The sequence below is a fragment of the Camponotus vicinus genome, unplaced genomic scaffold (assembly GCF_025532165.1).
Source record: "Camponotus vicinus isolate PSW18456_S1 unplaced genomic scaffold, iyCamVici1.0 SCAF_8, whole genome shotgun sequence".
Taxonomy (NCBI): Eukaryota; Metazoa; Arthropoda; class Insecta; order Hymenoptera; family Formicidae; genus Camponotus; species Camponotus vicinus.
In genome coordinates, this window is record NW_028141980.1 from 13,756,686 (window position 1) to 13,776,236 (window position 19,551).

A 19,551-nucleotide genomic window follows, 5' to 3' on the forward strand; every position below is an offset into this window, starting at 1 on the left:
TTATCTTTTAGATAACTTTACATACGTCTTTCTTCAAATTAACTTCTTGAATTTCTTGTTAAAGTTACCTTTTAAAAGAACAGTCCTTTAAAACGCGTACTCGACGTAAAGTATCATTGGGAAATACTTCAATGTCTTTTCGGTATCGAAACCCATCAGAAAAGCATCCGAACTTTTCTGAAGAAAGCAATTTTGAGGACAAATAAATTTCAATCGGATTTTCTGATTGAATTAACAGATTGATGACTACTATCGCCTTCGTCTCAACAAAATCTCATAAATCGTTGCGACCGACAGCTTTGACGAGTACGACGAGCGAACGATTATCCGCGGAAAAAGGCAGGAAGAAAAGCGAGCGAGTGGCGAAGGGCTCGACGGAAGAAATTCCCGAAGATCCCTCTCGAAAGCGATGCCGCCGCAGTAACCCACTTTACCAGTCGCCTCAGTACTACTGGTAGCTACCTCCTTCACTTCCCCTCGTTCTTCAAATTCTTCCGTTTGTTTGCACCGACGTGTACACGACGTGTACGAGATATAAGCAGGAAACACGCGCTTTACGTTTACGACGTTACACGGGCACTCATTGGAGCGAGAGATATTCGAGGTAGCCAATTTATTTTCCCGGCTGATTCTTCAAAGAACTTTCTTCGGCTGGTATGTCGTCGTCCTGACGTCTTATGGATCGCCCTGCCTTAAGGGCATCTCTCGTATAGTAGTACTTTTCCTTTGATAAAAAAAAGGATAGAATTTTTCTATCGAGATCATTTTCGATAAAGACAATATGGTACTTGATGGTTTAAGAATTTAGGATTCTCATTGAAAAACAGAAAAAGATTGCGAGATATTTGGAAATATTTTGATGCTTCCATTGCTATCTTCTAGCACAATATTGTAACAACTTAGATATCTCAGTTATAAAAATAAATAAAAAATAATACAGAACGAAATATTCTAGAGAAATAAATTTCTTAGTCTTCAAAGTATTTTAACTGGAATATTAGATTCAAATAAAAAATGATGAACATTAAATATAAAATTAGAAGTGATGAAATTCTCCTACTGTTAAAGTTCAAGCGATAAGTTTCTTACACCGTTTATACTATGTAGCATAATTCTGAAAGGACATAGCAATTTACAGTCTATCATCGTGGTAATATCATTATTCTGATGAAAACTAAAACTTCAATAGCACATTATGCGAGAGATGGAGCGGCTACGAAACTGGAGGAGTATTAACTGTGTGAGATCTAAGAAGCTCTTGCAGAGGTGCGATCTTTCTTTTCTTCTCCGAGTTTCAGTCGTCGACTTTTGCTCGCGAATTTACATACGGGCCCTACTTTGCGCTCCGTTGCGTTCGAGTCGTGTAAGAGTTATTTCAACGATGTCGACCGCCCTTTGTCAAGTACTAGTATATTCACAGCGAAATAAAAACTTGAAAAATAGTTAACCGAGTTGTCTCGCAAGTTGAGCCATACGAAAAATTGCTTTTACGAAGCAAATGTCTTTTGATGGAATATATGATAATATTCTACTTATCAGAAGCAATATATCGAGTCCTAAATATAAATTAATCACAATTATTGTTATTCGCAAATTAATTGAATAAATGTGCGATATTCTGATGATTTCCAGTCAAAAAATTAATTTTCATTATTTCTTAATAATTTTATTATTTCATAAAATTTTAATATTGAATAGAGTATCCTTAAAACAAAATATAAAAAAAATTATCTCAATGATATCTAAGAATCATAAATATTTTTAGGACCAAATATATTTCGAGTGCGCAAATCTTCGAAAGAATTCCTATTTACGTTTCCGCAAGAGCAGTTCTTTGGTCTCTTCTATGGTCTTTTATCTTTTCGCTTTCCATCCCTTTTCGCTCTTTCATGATGAACTGTATGAGAAAGATGGTAGCTGAGTCTGTGAGTCGATGCTGTGCAATGGGACGAGGAGGAAAATGGGAAAAACGTAAGAAGAGAGAAAAGTCTTTTCCTCACTTTGTTTTCCGCAAACGCGCCGTAAGCGTTAATTAAATTACGTCCTCGTAGGAAGAGCGAAAGGGTGAGAGGAGAAAGGTTCTCTTTAAAACTCGCCGGCCGGTCGTCGCTTCGCGAAAAACTAAAGGAACTCGTCCGCGTTTGATGTCGGATCAATTCCCCCGGGAGGGCAGGAGATGGGGCCTAAATTAAGAAGTTGAAATTTTCCCGACGCCCTTCAATATTTAGAGCCCGAGACGTTTCGGACCCGGCGACGAGATGCAAGTATTGCTAAAGAGAATTTCTTGCGCTTACGATCGGAGGTTTGTACGATATCATCGATGAGCACGTAGCGTCTTCCCGGGTGTATCGCCGTTTTCGAACGTGACGGGAAAATACTTTCATACTTTATATAGGTGAGCAACCTATGCTTGTCTGACTGTTCCTCTCCATCCTATCTTCTTACGTTGCGTCGTTATTTTTGGTTCATAATTTATGACTGCGCGCCAAGTACATCGAAAACGAGTCGCGTACCTAGTAGATGTTCGCACAAAGTCTTGCGAAAATATTATCGGGATATACACATAGCAAACGTCGCAGAATTTTTCAGGCCATAAATTTATTCTTTAAAGAATTTGGGATATATATTTTTTCGCATTTTCATTTTTATAATCTGTAGATAGTTTTTCTTTACGGTTTTTATATTTTGATAAATAGATTAAGTGGTGTAATAGAATATTATAATAATATAGTGGAATAGTATAATAAAATAGTATAATAGAATATTCGTATTTAATTAAATTTGATAAAATAAAGTTTTATTTATTTTTAGTGTATTTTATTCTCTAACTGGATTTAATAAAATCCTAGAGAGTTTAATGTAATCCCCAATTTTCTCTCCCGGTAAAATTTCATAAGTTAATGGTTTTGCTATCTGTCTACATTGGTGAAGTTTAATATTTCCTGGATTAATTTAATTTTTATCAATTTAAATTTATACGTGGAATTTATAAATCCTACTCAATCTTTATTTCTTATAATATATTAAAAGCTACCGATACTCCAACATTAAAAGAACTATCGTTGTTTTTAGTTCAACTTCTAGAGTATATCTCCAGTGCTTCAGCAAAAGCGGACGACTTTCGTGAAACATCTTGCTCACTATACTTCGGCAAACCCGTTTCCCGTCGGAATTCCTTCTTTTTCCATAGTCCTTTATGTCTTTACCCGGCAATTACCGTAACTCTCTTTATCTACCGGCGACTCTCCGTCTATTCTCCCTCGATCTAAGACTAGGAGGAGCCCTTTTTTCCCCAGACCGTGCTATAGAATCTAGAGCAGTTCCCTCTAGTATTCGATGGCGGTGCACCGCTCCCTCGAGAACAACGTTCACGCCGTTTGCTATTGCCCTCGGGGTACGCGAGGCTAATGTTCCCCTTAAAGGGAAGGAATCGTTGTTCGCTTCGTCGTAGATGAACCTGTGCGAAAATTTACTTTATCTATGTTCGCAAACTTTGCTGGGGTCCGTTTCTCGTTTAGCGCTAACGTCTTGACAAAATAAAATATAATTTAATCAGTAATTGAAATGTCAGTCAAATTTCTTTGAATATAATAGTAAAACGATGTAACAATAACAAATGTGCAATGAACATAAATTTCATATACGGAAATTAATTTATAATGAGAAATATAATAATGAAAATGATAATACAATATTTGTGGTCACCGCATTATCATTTACTTAATAGCATATGTTAAATATATTAAATTACATAATATAATAAATTACATATTATAAAAATATGTATACATATATTTTCTTATACACAGGATTTATTTTGACTGGATCAGAAAATTCTATATTAAAATTCTATAATAAATTCTGTAGAAAATGCTATAGTAAAAAAAACAAATCAGATTACTTTTACTGCTCTTTCACGTGTACGAAGAATATTTAACGTGCTATTGAGTATTATAGAGAGAGGGTATTTCTTATACGTTTTTCTTGAAATTCTGGTTGACGGAGTTATGCCTTGTTAACAATCACTAATTCGATTAGACACTCGTCACCGTCGCGACTCTGCGGGTACACTCGATTCGCTTCGATGACTCGTACTTGTGTTTCTCTTTAATTTGTTGTCAGGTTGGCAAACGCGTGCGCTCAACGGCTCGGAATTAATACGCGTGCACGCAAGACGCGTTTCGCGAGATGCGTTATGCCTCTGCGTTTCTCGTTCTGTTTCAGCTCGTTGGTAAAACTGCACTTTCGAATCACTTTATACCTCTTCAGCTTATGCCTCGTTTGTGGTCGATATATGACGCTGAGGATTTTAATTTTAGAAATTAATGATTGTGTATTTAGAAACAAAGTATAGAAGCACGAATCATGTTATCTAGTTATAAAAAAGGAGAGATCTTTGAAATTAATGTATTGGGACGTTTCAGTAAAAGTGTACAAACTATTTTAGAATTTTTAATCTTCATTTTGATATCAAGTTTCTCTTTATTTTATTGTAAAATACGTGGTACACTCAAATATAGATTTATCAAAATATTTATTAAAATCCGGAATTCCAAAATTAATTTGTTAGTTTATTTTGACATATTTGACCGGTTATTAATCAAATAGAGATTTTCATCATTTTAGTCGATACAGTATTTTGTTCAAGCCATATAAAACGATATATGTTTGCACAAAAATTATATCTTACATTCTGTTCATAAATATATAGCATAAAGTTATCAGAATATTTTTCGCTTATCTCGGCGAAATATTTTGTTTGAGAAACTGAATTGGCACGGGCGAGTTTTCAGAAAATCTATTGGACGTCGATTTCTTTTCCGGAGAGTCTCGTGAAACGAAGCATGTGTACAAGCCAAACGAAGTCTCGGACTTCTTTCATTTTTTTTTTCCGAGATATCGCCACGTCGGCTTTTTTGGCCGATCGCAGCTGTAAGTCACGATGGAATGCGAACGAGACGGGCTTTAACTTAAGAAGGCAGTAGCGTGAAATTGAAAGGGTCGCGCTAGCTAGTTCGAGGACGAAACAGATGAGCGAGCGCACGCGGTAATGAATTCCAGGCACCTTTCGACGAGAGAGACCTCGTCTCACTGAACGGAAACTCTCTAAGAGAATGGAAATTCTCGTGGAATCACGCAATTCCTGAATATTCCGCGAGATAGGCTCCCAGACCCTCAAAGTGTGTCTTGCTTTGAGTACACTGATGCGAATATTGCATGCCATTGTATTCGCATTCGTCACAATTCTTGAAAGTTAGTAGTGTTTGTTTTGTTACGCATTCATAATAAAAGCAGAGCAATGATAAGGAATTATTTAATTAAAAATTTCTTTTACACATTTTTCACATTATATTGATATAAATAATCTAACTTTGCATTCATAATTTTCAAAATTTATTTTAACTGGCTCTTTCTTTCTCTCTCTCTCTTTTTTTTTGTCTTTCCTTCGTTTTATCACTTTTAATTTTCCTGATCTATAAAATTTCCTACATAGTTCCTCAAACGTATTTTCTAAAATTTAGAATATCTAAAATTAAAAATATTATATAAAAATCTAATGTGATTAAAAAAGTCAATAACGTGCTTAATTAGTGATGATTTAATGTCATACTTCAAAAATTGAATTATTTACTTTGGTATGCAAAAGCAGAGACTTGCGAGCTCTTTATAACTCGCTTGCGAGCAACATATTCAAAGTTATACGACAACGTGTTTAAACTGGCGGAATTTAGCAGGTCATTGGACCGTTTCTGCTCGTGACAAACGAACATTTTACATACGGTTGCATAAAACTCGTGTGAAATGGGGCGGTATGCACAGACGAAAACGACGACGCGGTATTACACTTCAGGGAAGCTGTTATTCTGTATGTGACTACCACGACTGCCCCTCGATGCGCTTTTTCAACATATTCGGCAAGCATGGGGACCGTAATCTTATAAATGCATATTCGAAATTTCAAATGTGTATTTAAAAAAAATGTGTATTTAAAAAATATAACTTTATTATAATTTAATTTAAAAACTTTATTAATAATATAATCTATATTATAATACCTATAATGAGATACAATTTTTATAATATAATGATACACACATCGACAAATTAAAATTATATCGTAAATTGTTACAATTATTATTCAACCAACTCGAAATAATTCGAGCTAAACCACTGCAGTAATTGCAACATACATATATCTGGTTAAACGACGGCTCATTCGCACCTCGTTTCAGCAAATTATTATTCTCCTTTCAAATTACCGTAACAACAACTTCACAATTACTGGTTGGTTCTCGGCCGACGAGTGATTGTGGATTAAATTTGGCAACATTTCTACGATTTCTCAAGTCTCTGTGCTTAGAGAAGGTGATATCTAGAATGTTTTCTGCTCTGTGTCGCGAAACGAGGAAAGATCCTTCAGACGTTTTAAGTATCTATTTCGCTTGAGTGCCAATTGCTTTTGAAAAGCTTCGTCGTTCATTCGCCTTAGATTCGTTCATTCGAGAATCGACATATACAAAGATCTAACATATATCATATATATATAATTTTATTTATTTTATTTAAATAATTTTAATTTAAGAAAAAAGAGAAATGAGAGGGAGAGAGAGAGAGAGAGAGAGAGAGAGAGACTGCAGTAATAATTTTATTTTTCTATTTTCTGTTGTCACAAAATTTGCATTAAATCTATGCTACTTTCAATTATTTTGAATATTTTGAAATTTCCATTATCTAAATATGCTGCAAATTAAGATATGAAAAGAACAATATGCGATGTGCACTCTCATAGAATTTAAATTTTTCTGAGCACATGCATTTTGGCGGATTTTCTCGGATATAGCGGAATTTAGTCAGACTCCCCGCTCTACTTAATGCTACGTTTCTCTTTACTTAACAACTTTGTTTAAATATTACATTGCAAGGCATATATATATATATATATATATATATATATATATATATATATATGTATAAAGTACAAAAAATGAAAAAAAAAAAAAAATTCTTTACAAAATATTTTTATAAAATTTTGCCCTAAGAATAGAATTTAAAACAAGTACCTTTATAAACTTTCTAGCAAATTTATTTTCCACAAATGAACAACAATATAGGAATGATTATTTAAAATACATAAATGAAATGATGAAAAAAAATATATAATTTTCTCGATAATTTAATGTTCCGAGCAAATAAGAAATCATGACCAAAGCTTTTTGCAAATCTCACGAAACGTAAGAGAAAACTCATTCCACGAGACGCTTTATATCCGAAGCATCGATACTTCTGGAGCATTAAAGTATCAGTATTCGGTGCGTATGATTCAGGGAATGCCGAACGATAGAATGAAGATCCGTTCTTCTCTTCTCGATTGCACGTTTGCCTTCCTTTTTCAGGAGAAGATATAAGAGTACTATCGTAATATCGTGCAGATTTTCCATTACTTCTTCTACCTGAGCAGTCGCGCCCCCTCTCTCTTTCTACGCGAATTCCATTTCTCGCGTGCCCTGCGGCGAAAGTAAAAGAAATGCTAAATTTCTTATTCTCGCTCACGCGAAAATCTCTTACGTGTTCGTATTACATTCAGCTGCTCTTCTACGATTAAAACTGGGAATGTTTTAAAATATTGATAATAGATTGTAGTATATATCAATTAACTTATAAGAAAGTAATGAAAAATGTACGTTTATACTTGTACAAAAATAATTATTACAACATTATAATCTCTGTAAATGTGAATGTGACGGAATTTAATATGTGTGTGAAGATGGCGTATTATTTCATAGAAATTCATAAATAATTAAGAGCTTTCTAGCTTTATTTTTAATAGGTTTATAGTTATTGATTATTTTAAGCTTTAAGTTTAAAAAGTTTAGTTTTGGCTGTTAAAGCAAAAAATGCTTAAGGATAAACACGGAATGTCAAATTTACGCAAGCCTCTGTTCTGCAAGATTTTCTTTATTATTTTTCATCAGATTTCAAAGATTTATAGTTTTAGAGAATGTTCTATTTTTTTAAAGAAACATCGATTAAAATAAAATAGACACGAGCAGACGCGCATATGTATTCAGATAAAACGCTTAATTTTTAAGAATTTCGTTTAATTTAAAATAGTTTTTGTACAGTTTTAGGTAAATTCACGTATTTTGAAAGAATGCTTAAATTATTAACAATATTAAAATATCTTTTGAATAATATATTTTACTTGAAAAAAAAACATACTAGCACGTATTTTTTTATATGAGCTGATTCCTTTATTGAGAGTTTTTTATGTTAAAGTTAAAGAATAGTATTTAAAATATGAAATAAAAATTTGTAAGCTGTTTTTATTAATCTAATATAAAATATATAGTATGACTAAAGTAAAGACTCTTTGCTCGTAATAGTGTTATTTGCACCTATTATTTTGCACGTGGTTTTTACTTATCTGGCTTACATATTTCAATTGCAATAATATGAGATAAATAATTAATATGAAATGTAATAATATTTATTCAGCATATATATGTTAATTAAATTTTAATTAATATTTAGTCGTTTATACAAAAATTACAAAATATTTTTAATATATATCTTTTATTAACCATATACACACATATTTTAAATAATCAATTTAAATAATTGTTTTTTGATTGAAGACAAATGAAATATTTGAGTACTAATTTCACAAAAATTTGTAGTTAATTTTTTTTTTATTTTTTTTAAGTTTAAGGTTTGCGGTTTTGTTTTTATTATATTAAACCATTATTTTTGTACATTATTATTAAAAATAAACTAGATACTTCTAAAATAAATAATATATATTTATATATTAAATTGTATATATGCATTACATACATAAGTACTTAAAAATATTATTTTTAATAATCTGCGTTTAACATGTACTCATTGCTGAATACATTATCATATCACCAAACTTTGTGCCAATATTGTCACAACCGATATTCACTTGCGTCTTTAATATCTCGCGGTAAATAAAGAATTCTAGTTTAAGGAACACATTAGTATCGATAGTCCTTTGACAGATCTGCCGACAAGCTTTTACAATATATTCGGAGCCGTTTGATGGAGATACCACCCGATCTACATCTCTGTATAAATGTGTGCATCGTCTCAGTGTACACACCGTGGACTCTCGAGCGTAGCGAGACACATTCGATCGCTCTCACGTGATATCCATGGTTCTGATCCATGGAAGCTGAGTAAACAGTTCCTCGCCTCATTCCCCGCGAGAGAGGGCCAACTGTTCCCGCGGGCTTATCGATAAAGCGTGAATACGATCGGAGATTACTGAACATTCGCCGTGAATCCCGCAAACCGATTACTGCAATAACAATTCTTCACATAACTTTTTTTATTAAATATTTTTAGAAAGTTCAAAATACTTAATTTAAGTATGATTAATATTCACTTATTATTCACTTATATTAGCATAAAAGAAAATTTGATTGCTTTCTTTTTATGATCGCGCAAGCTGAATTTTATGTTCAATTTTTTTACAAACGCTTTTATTTCTTAAAATGGAAAGATAGTTCGTTCAATTTCAAATTTTCTGGAAGGGAAAAGAATAAATGTTTTCTGAACGATAAAAAATTATGTGCGCGTTATGATGGTGAGAGAGTTGAAGTTATGGTTGATGGATATTGGGAATTTTATTGCTAAATCGAAAGAGGATATTGAAGAAAAACTTAGATGCAAGAATCAGAATAGCCTATTTTTCTTATCAAAACGTTATTGGAAATATTCAACATAGAGTTCACAATTTTATCTAATATTTCTACATTATTCTTAATTTATACATATCCCTGATATTTAACTCTTACCTATTCGTTTTTAAAGAAACAAATAATGTGAAGCTATATCGAACTTTTTTGTAAATTTGCTTACATAATTCCCTTCGTTTATAATTTATTAATTGAAAAAAAGATTAAATCAATATCACAAATTTCTCACAAAATTAACTATCTCTAAATTTAATCAGCTTTTTTGTAGCGATTTATGCACTTATTTGTATCTCTCAAGAAAATGCGAAGATAGAAGATTCAGTGTTAAGATTTGAAATATCGATCCAGAACTTAGCGTCTCTAAGTGTTCCGTTTGAGAGGGGTACGACTGGATACTGGAGCAATTTGAATAAACAGTATACGGCGCCGAGACATCTCCATTAGACGTCGATATTTGGGAGGATGGGAATGCTAGAGAAGGAGCTGTCAGGGGAGGCATCGGGAGAGAAGTGCGGAGAAATGGCTGTGAAAGGCAAATTGCGGAAGACAACCTGCGGAACAAAGGACGTGGACCGGAAAGCGAACGCGCGACGAGATTTTCTTGGACATTTTACCTTTTATCGTACTTGACAATCAATCGCTCGACATAAGGAGATCCGAAAAAAGTGGGAATCAATATTAGAAATTTATCATTCAACGATCTATAAAAGAATATTTTATTCGCGCACATTTTTAATCAATGGAAAACTCGAGAGAAAGTATTTAATTTGTAAATAAAGATTTTTTATTAGTTTTCAGAATTACAGTTATATTATAAATTAATTATTAAGAGAATAGTATATAAAATAGCATTTTTAAACATTGAAATTTACAAAATTCTTTTTTATTGATAAAAAATTATCCAAATTGTATAGTATACATCAGTGCTCCATTTTTTCCAAGACATCGTACACATAAATATATAGACGTAAGCAATTAAGCTGATTGGGATTTTGTTTTTAGTATAAGATGAGTTCGGCGCCATTCGGGCGGATCCGCTTAAGTCTCCTAGACATTCTTACTTCTATCTCCGTAGAAGGACGCGCCTGTGCGTTTCATTACATCGCTCGAACGCTGGATAATGCAAATAAGTCGAAAGTATTACCAGGCGGCTCCTGGCGTTGTCCGAAACAACAAATTAAAACAACGAGGCAATGCACGTGATGCGAGAGCCAGAAACGTGAGATTTAAGGCAGTTGCGACATCCGACTCTCGCTTCACCCGGCATGCGATAGCCCGGCCACCGTACTTAATATTCCCTCAAATTTCATTCCATTCTTTTCATTTCGCATCGCGCCGCGACATTTTTGTAGATTTAAGAGAAATTATATGAAACGTTATATCGCTGTACATACAAAGTGTATGTTATATTTCTGAGACTTGTAAACATGAATGAAAAAAAATAATAGGAAGATTATGAACATTTTAGAAATTTAATCGTCAAATCGTCCCAGCATTTTTTCCTATTTTGTTGGAAAAATTTTATGATATTAGATGCAGTTTCTAAAACATAAAAATTCTTTTTACTTAAAACAACATTCTTGAATTATTAAAATTATTATTTTTTACATATTCTCTTTTTCTATTAATTATTATTATTAGAATTAATACGCAATTTTTTATGGGATTTTCTGAAATCTTAAGATATTTAAATAATCATTAAAGAGAATTAGGTAGCATGCAATATCGAGTGCTTAGGAAAAAATAATAAATCAGGCAGGGAAAAAACGAAAAAATGATCGAGAAAGAGGAAAGGGGAAATTTCACGAGCCATAAAAATTAACGTTACACCACATGCTTATAATGGAATTCACCAGCCGCGAGAAATTTTTCGTAAGAGTTACGACTCCCATTGAGTATCCAACATTAGCTTAACTGTACATAGAATTACCGGAAAACAATTAATCGACCGATAAACGTTCGTGCGAGCTTTTTTTATCGCAAAATATGGGTAAGTGTTGGTAATCATTAATCAATTTTTGAATTTGTAAGTTAAACTACCGCATTGTTTCTTCGTATAAAATTGCATTAAACGAGAAAATAGCATTCTTGTGCGAGAGAATGGCAACAATGTTGGCGCATTTAGCGTCGATTATCCAGCATAATCGATTCTGTGCGCGTTTCACCCGAAATTTCTAACACGGTTGCTCCAGATATACGAGTTATCGACTTCATAATTAACGGCGTCCTCCAGAACCGTGCGTTTCTAGACGCAACACACAGGCAAAATTGCGTCGTGGGCGAAATTGGTGTACCGGTGAGGAAACTTCACGGAGAAGTTCTTCCACTCAGGCCGCAACTAAGTCAGGCCGATAATACAGCGGCACGGTGCGTAGAATACGAACAGCGCGATAACAATGGCGGACCGAGATATCTTCACAGCCTCCGAAAAGCCGTAAATTGAGCAACAAAATACTCGAATTAAGTAGTTAAAATTTAAATTATACTCGAATTATAAAGAACAAGAACAAGAGCACGAATTATAATTTTATGGAGCAAGAACATATGTACGTGAACAAAAATTGATCACGCTGCTCTTCTAATCCATTCTGTTTGCTTCTTTTATTCGAGGATCTTTTAAATTCGCTACTAAAGATGGCAATAAGTCGTGAAATTGTTAACGAATAATGAGAGTATTCGCGAAGGAAGGAAAAACCGAGAGGCGAAATGGACAAAGTGAGGAAAAGCAGGGGGACAGATGGACGGGGAAGAGACCCCGCGAGAAGGCAGACGGTGAACTGTCAGCAAACTGCATTTACCATTGTTACTTCAAAGACGCGCTCGGCATTGTGCCTTCTACTCACAACAGTCTAACTTTCCTTAACGATCCTGCGGGCCCACGTCCGTGTTTTCCCTAAATACGACGAAACTCGGAGATAAGCTGAAACCAGTTAAAGCGTCACGTGAACCCCCTTCAACCTATCCGCCCACTCTCTATTTCACCAGGCCAGGAATCGTTTAATCTCAGCGAAAGGAGGCAGCAACGCACGAAGAGTTTGCTAACTCCTCGACCCGTCCGGGATATCCAATTCGCACTCCTTAGTTAATGATCTTTGAGCACTTTATCGTGCCCTGAAGTAACGCATGCGCTGGACCCATTGTTTTTAACCGGAAACTTTTGAACAATGTGTCATATCGAAAAACACAAAACGCTCGGTTATTAAATTTTTATTGTTCTCAAACATGTATTATTGTCATTCGATGGAATCGCAACATTCTAAAGAAAATTGAGTTCAAGTTTGATATGTATTTGAGATTGGAAATTGGCAATTTTTTTTGGCATCGTTTGTAATCAACGGTCAAGAATATTATGTTAAACTTCTATAGAAAGTTTTTAAGAAGAGATTTTTTTTCATTGAAAATATATAGCAAAACTGAAAGTGAGAATATATGATTATAATAATATTCAAAGAAAGAAGAAACATTATTATTTAAATAGAAATTTATATTGATTCTATCGATTATTATATTGATGAAAAGAATACGATCGTCAAGAAATTAATTTTTGTACATTTTTTCTTGAGGGAAAAGAATTTCGTTTTTCGCGTTTTTTTATCAATGAAAATGTATTCAAGATTTTCCAAATAGATTTAATGAATCATATTGTGTTCTTTTCACCCATAAAAGGATATGTTTATTGTCAATTTATTTTATATCGATAAGCATTTTGGTTGAATTTCTGCAACTTCGACAGTAAATGCGAAAGTAAATGCAAGTTCGCGGAAATTTGCGGAATCGCTAGGCGAAGGGATTCGCCCAGCCACCGGTTACACCATCGTACCGTTTATTTCCGGTCGTAACTTTCGATGTGAAAGTTCCGCGGCAAGAATGTCGTTAAATTAAACGCTCGTTACAATCGGCACACGCATAATAGCGAGTGTTCAATGGAAATCGACTGTGAGATAACTTTTGCCCTCTCAACATCCGATTAAAGCAACTTCATTTATTTAAGAATATTTTTTACTATTTTTTTATAAAAATTGTGAAATATCGTTAAAAAATATTAATAAATGATAAGTGAAGATAACGCAATATGATAAAGTATACAAACGGACGATTTTTCTTGAAAAAAAATCTGTTTTTTTTTTCTTTACATTTACCTGCATTTGCCTTTCGCATTTGCGACATGATATACATTCAGCAGGATGGAAATAGTACTGGATTCCTTTTGCGAGATTTTTCCAGGATATACAGTGAACTTCATTATGCTTTGCACCGTCGCTATTCCATTTCTCTTTGCTCTTTTCGTGACCACGCGCTACTCTTTCATATGTATAGACGCATTTGATGCTATTTCCCCGATTTACAGTAGGAGACGGATTTTCGTTTCACGTCGTTTTGAACTAAAAGAAAAGATGCTTAGAAAAGAAACGAAACAGCTAGACGGATTACGCAATATCACCGACGATTGTAAAGATTACTTTGACGATATTTTTTGCACATATACATAATCGTATTTAGTTTATGCTTTATTTTCGATAATATGGATAGGAATAAAAAGAGAATCGAATGCTTACATTTTCAGATACTAATATTTTCATCGAAAATAAAAAAATATCTAAAATGATAAATATTTTTGAATATATTGATATTATTGAATATTGATGAAAGATTGAACGTTTGATCTCCCGGTGGCAAGCGATATCTTACGAAGGTTAGAGAGAATTTTTTCGAAAGATTCGAAAATCGAATGACCGCTGAGGCTCTAAGAACTTGACGTGCGAACGTGATGGCGCGAGATGACGTTTAATGGCGTTAGATTATGCGTCGCCGTTCCCTCGTCGCGCGAACTCGCGCACGTTTAGAATTCGACGCGTGGCGCGGCGTGATATCATCCGAGAGAGACAATTAAATTAGTCATTGAAATTGAATTATTTCGAGCTGACGATGTAGAACCGTGGTGCTTGCGGCTCGGCCGACCGCATACAAAGTGGCGAGATTTCGGAGATGGCGACGACGTTCGTGTTAATTAGATAACCAGCGCTACGACGATCGATAATTATGTGATGCTCATTTAATGAGATTGGAGTCGTTTAAACGCCCTTTTGCTTCGTGTTTCGCGCACGAGGGATAATATTCGTAGAAAATTATGTTGGCATAAAGCGCTTTGCCTTTATCAGATTATTAAAAAAACAATTATTCGAAAAGATGCAGGGAATTGACATCGTACTACAAAGATAAAATCGGGGGGAAACTAAATTAAATTTACGAAACCCAATCGCTACATTTAAATTTTTACTTCAGAGACTGAAGTAAGTTTTAACAATGTAATAAAAATTTAACGCTTTAAATGAAAGTAATGAAAACTTTAAATTATATAATTTACATATGTGTATAATTGATTAAAAATATTTAAAAATTTGAACTCTCAACATTATATCATATATTTGTAAACTATTTATTCCCGATATACTTAATTATTTTACATTACTACTGTCAACCGGAGCGAGAATAAAGAACGTGTATGTATGATACATTTCTGTCGATTCGGTACTTTTTTTCTAAATCGATGAATATTGCTCGAAGTCATCCGGTATATGAACTCTTCTGAAAAAACGGCCTAAAAACACGTCGATATTGAATACTACCCCGCGTCCCACGCCCACCCGCTCGCTCTTGTCTGACGACCCGTGTACAGGCGAAATAAGGTTCGCGCACCGTGTCGCCGATCTAAATTGCAAAACGGAGATTCCACCCTCCTGATCGAAAGAGTCTCTCCATTCGCGTATGAGCCCCAGCACAAAAGAGATTGAACGTGATTTATCGGGCACGGGGCGACTTTACGCGAGAGAGCGACATGCCGCCGCTCGTTCGTGCCGATAAGTATTGCAATACTGCGGGCAATTTCGTAATATCTCACTAACTGATGCCTATCGTGCAACCGTGTTGCCAGGCGCTTCCATCTCGTACTTGGACAGTTCAATTACCGAGTTGGATGCTATACAACCCGTCCCTCGCTCTTTTCCACCCCGTCCGGAGAACATTTTCCTCCTGCTACTACTGCCTATACTGAAGAGATTTGCGCGAAGTAATCGCCCCTTCCGTTCGTCCTGTGGCGCAAGATGTGCAGATATCAGTAGTAAATATACCGTACTTCTCTCTCCTCTCGGCTTATTCCTGCAGCTTATCGTCTATGGATTCTTGCAATTTATAGTCGACTTTCTCTCAAACAAAATTCGAATCAAACATATTTTGCGATACTTAAATATATAAATGTTATATTAGACATAATTATAGATTCATTTAAGAGAGACGTCCAAAGAATAATTAATTACGACATGACTTAAGATTCTGTCGATTTTAGATTTTTTTCTCGCCGCGGATATAATTTATATGACATTTAGTTCAGCACAAAATGTATACTGTTTCTCGTGTCTTAAATTGTGGCTTATCTCGGGACGATTGCATCGTAATAATTATAATTCACGCCGATAGGACCCACGTTAAGATCCCATTACGGATTTAACGACGATCTTATCGGTGTCGTATACCAGGCGACGCGGTAGGAAATTCCGCCGCAAATCTGCCTCGCCGAATCGACCACGATTTTCGTTTCCGACATCCCTGGAATCACGATATCATTAGGCACAAAGGTCTAAATATATATTAAAAAATATGATTTAATAACTTTTCAGCTGTTTATATAAAATGTATGAAGAAAGTTTCCCAATTTTATCTGTATATGTCATTAATTGATAAATATAAAGTTGATTATTTAATACACTCCTTAGTTAAATCCTTCGGCAACTGTAAACAGAATCATATGTGTATATTACTTTTAATATTTTGCCAGAGCCTTTGAAAGCGTGGCTAACAATAAGATAAGAAAAGTTGCTTGCATTAATATCTCTCATTCGGATGAACGCGACGTGAAGCCGATATAACATTATACTTTTCGAAACAGACATCCTTCTACGTCTTTTCCGATTTTCTCGCCAACATTGTGCCCGGAATCGTAATCCATTATCGCCGCCGTGAGCCGTAACCACTGCTATTCGTCTACGTAAATCCGAAAGAATGGTCGCGGCTGTGACATTAGACGCGCTCGACTTTTTTTCGAAACGAACGCAGAACGTTTCCCATTATCGCGATGGATTCACGAAAAGCGCGCAACGATCTCGTATGCAAAGTTCCTCCCGGATGAAATTCAGGGGCCGTTATGTAGATTTCGCATCCACTCTTGCCACCCCCACCTTGATAGTTCCCGGACGGATTTATGTTTTTGGTATTGCGTGCTGAATTGCTGATTTACGACGTATACGGCGCCGTACGTACATTTAATCTATAATCCAATTTGCTTTTCGTCACCGCTACGGAAACGTCCGAACGATTAGAAGCGCGCAACGCGCGTGACCGGAATACGTTCTTTCCCCATATATTTTATACGCGTTTTTTAAACGCCACTCATTCATCAATTTTGTCATTTCGAGGCAACGTCGTATGTATAGTAGATCGCTATGATTAACGCACGCCAAATTGATTTATAAGATAAAATCGATATTTTTCCAACTAGTCATTATAAAATTATATATTTATTAAAAATATTTATTAAATCACATATTTATTAATATTGTATCATTGTCAGGAATAAATGACGTAGTTTGATGCATGCGTTCTAATGTAACGCGATTGATTGATTTTTTATTTTTTATGCATCCTCACGTTTTTATATTTAAAAATAATTTTTTATATATTTGTCAATCACGAGACAAATCTTCTGACACCTGAATTAATTTCAATCTGCTTTAAAAAGAAAGAGAAAGCGATGTTAAAATGAGGGCTCTAACAGCAACGTCACGTGTCTCTTTTCGTTAAGTTAATATTGGACTTTTGCCGGATAAAGCTAGTTCTCTGTCCCCTATCATAAGTTTCTCTCTTCTCGGCAAATTTTCTCACACTCTTGGTAACTTCTGCAGAATTTTACGTCGTTGTCGGGCGCCAACTGCACCGCGAGACCGATCGAGAAGTTCGGCGAGTTTAGTAACTCCGATGCGAGACGTTACTATCGAAAATGTGTTACCCGTTAACGAAACGCTTGAGAAATACTTACGAAACTTTTCAGCACTGGAAGCAGTTTCGCATCATCGCTACGACAGCTCATCCGTTCATAAATGATGGATACCTATATCATTTTATAACCCCCATGTAAGTTAATTCATAATTGATTAACTTCTAATTTTTTTGCTATATTATTTTTTTCTAATTCTTCCGAAATTATTTAATGTGCTTTTTCAAATATTAATACATTTTTGAAATATTTAATCCTTAGATTTATAATTAAATATTTAATCCATACTTATATTAACTTATATTTGTTAAATATAATATTTAAGATAAAAAAAAGATTTCTATACAATAACACAGAATCTCTTTAAAATTTGAAATTTGAAAATTAATTTCTTGTTTCGTACATTTTACTCGTGATTGAAATTTAAAAATTAATTCGCCGAAATCGAAATTTTATGAGAAAATGAATTTTGAAATAAATAATAAATTTATATTTTACATTCAAAATGATTATTTTCAACGTTGTTTGTATTTAATATGCTCACTGATGGAATAAAATTACATTATATATATTTTTAATATACTTTTTAATTATAACTTATATTATTTAGAATAATGAAACATAATTTATAAAACCAGTAGATTTATTTTATCGAAGGAAAAGATAGGTCAAAGTGTTAATTCGCTGAGATCTGGAGGATTCGTGAATTCTGACAGATAAAGTTGGTTACATTTGCAAAGTTCTCCAACGGAGAGTTACTTATCGTGCCGGCAAACTTGCCATCGGAACTGGGAAGTTATCCTTCATTATTCGTGAGTGTTTTGAAACAGTAGTCAATTAAACTTAAACGAATTTCATCGAACTTCTCAGCTCGTAATTTCCATTTCTCACTGTCTACATAATTCGCCACGCTGTCCTAATTATCTCCATATCGTTTGAGTTACACTTCCGTTTTTTCATATCATATATTTTCGCTTCTTGAAAAGGACATGAAGAGGAAATGAAAAGTCGTCCCAATATGCGTAAATGTAACATTTATTCGGCATAAATTATGACGATAGATACATAGATTAGGTATAGATACAAAATGAATTGACTGTAGACAGGACTGTAGTGAAAATACATTCAACACTCGCGTTTTCTTCGTTCCGTTATTCTATATGTTTGCGAAATAAATTATTCTAATTGTATAATTTCGCTTGCATTGAGACTTTATTATTATCGTTATTACTAAATGGTAATAACGAAAATTTACGTGGTCACACAGCAAACTAGACCTCTAATCAAGAATTTAAAAAGAGAATATTATCACAAATTTCGTTGGCATTATTTCTTCCATGTAAAGAGAAATGATGAAAACACAATCTTGCTTGATTTTGCTGCATTTTATTCGTCGCTTTCAAGCAGAGGAACGAAGAAATCGTAGTTAACTGATTATCTCTGTCGCTCGTTTTACAAATGCAGGTGCGCAGAGAAGAGTCGAAGGAATTTCGATCATCTTCTCAAACGCGTGGTATCATGCGATTAATGGCGTTGACAACAGTGGCTAGAATCAAATACAATGTGCAATTATATATTTTTTCACGCAATTCGTAGAAAATGTACAGCCTTAATTTTTTGAACATTTTCTGCCATTAGCTTATTTTGATATCGATTACATATAATATATTTATGCGAATGAAAAGACTTTACAACCGGTATTGCATGTACCTTAAATGCAAGAGTGCTGAAATAATGCAATTAATATTATTGAATATTAGCACATTATATGAAATCCAAATT

General features: G+C 34.2%; 1 long non-coding RNA gene across 1 annotated transcript in view; it reads left to right on the plus strand.

Moving 5' to 3' along the window:
* The window catches only part of LOC145975480 (uncharacterized), a 103,503-nt gene that overhangs the window by 20,336 nt on the left and 63,616 nt on the right, over positions 1-19,551 (plus strand). The gene's annotated exons all lie outside the window — the stretch shown is intronic.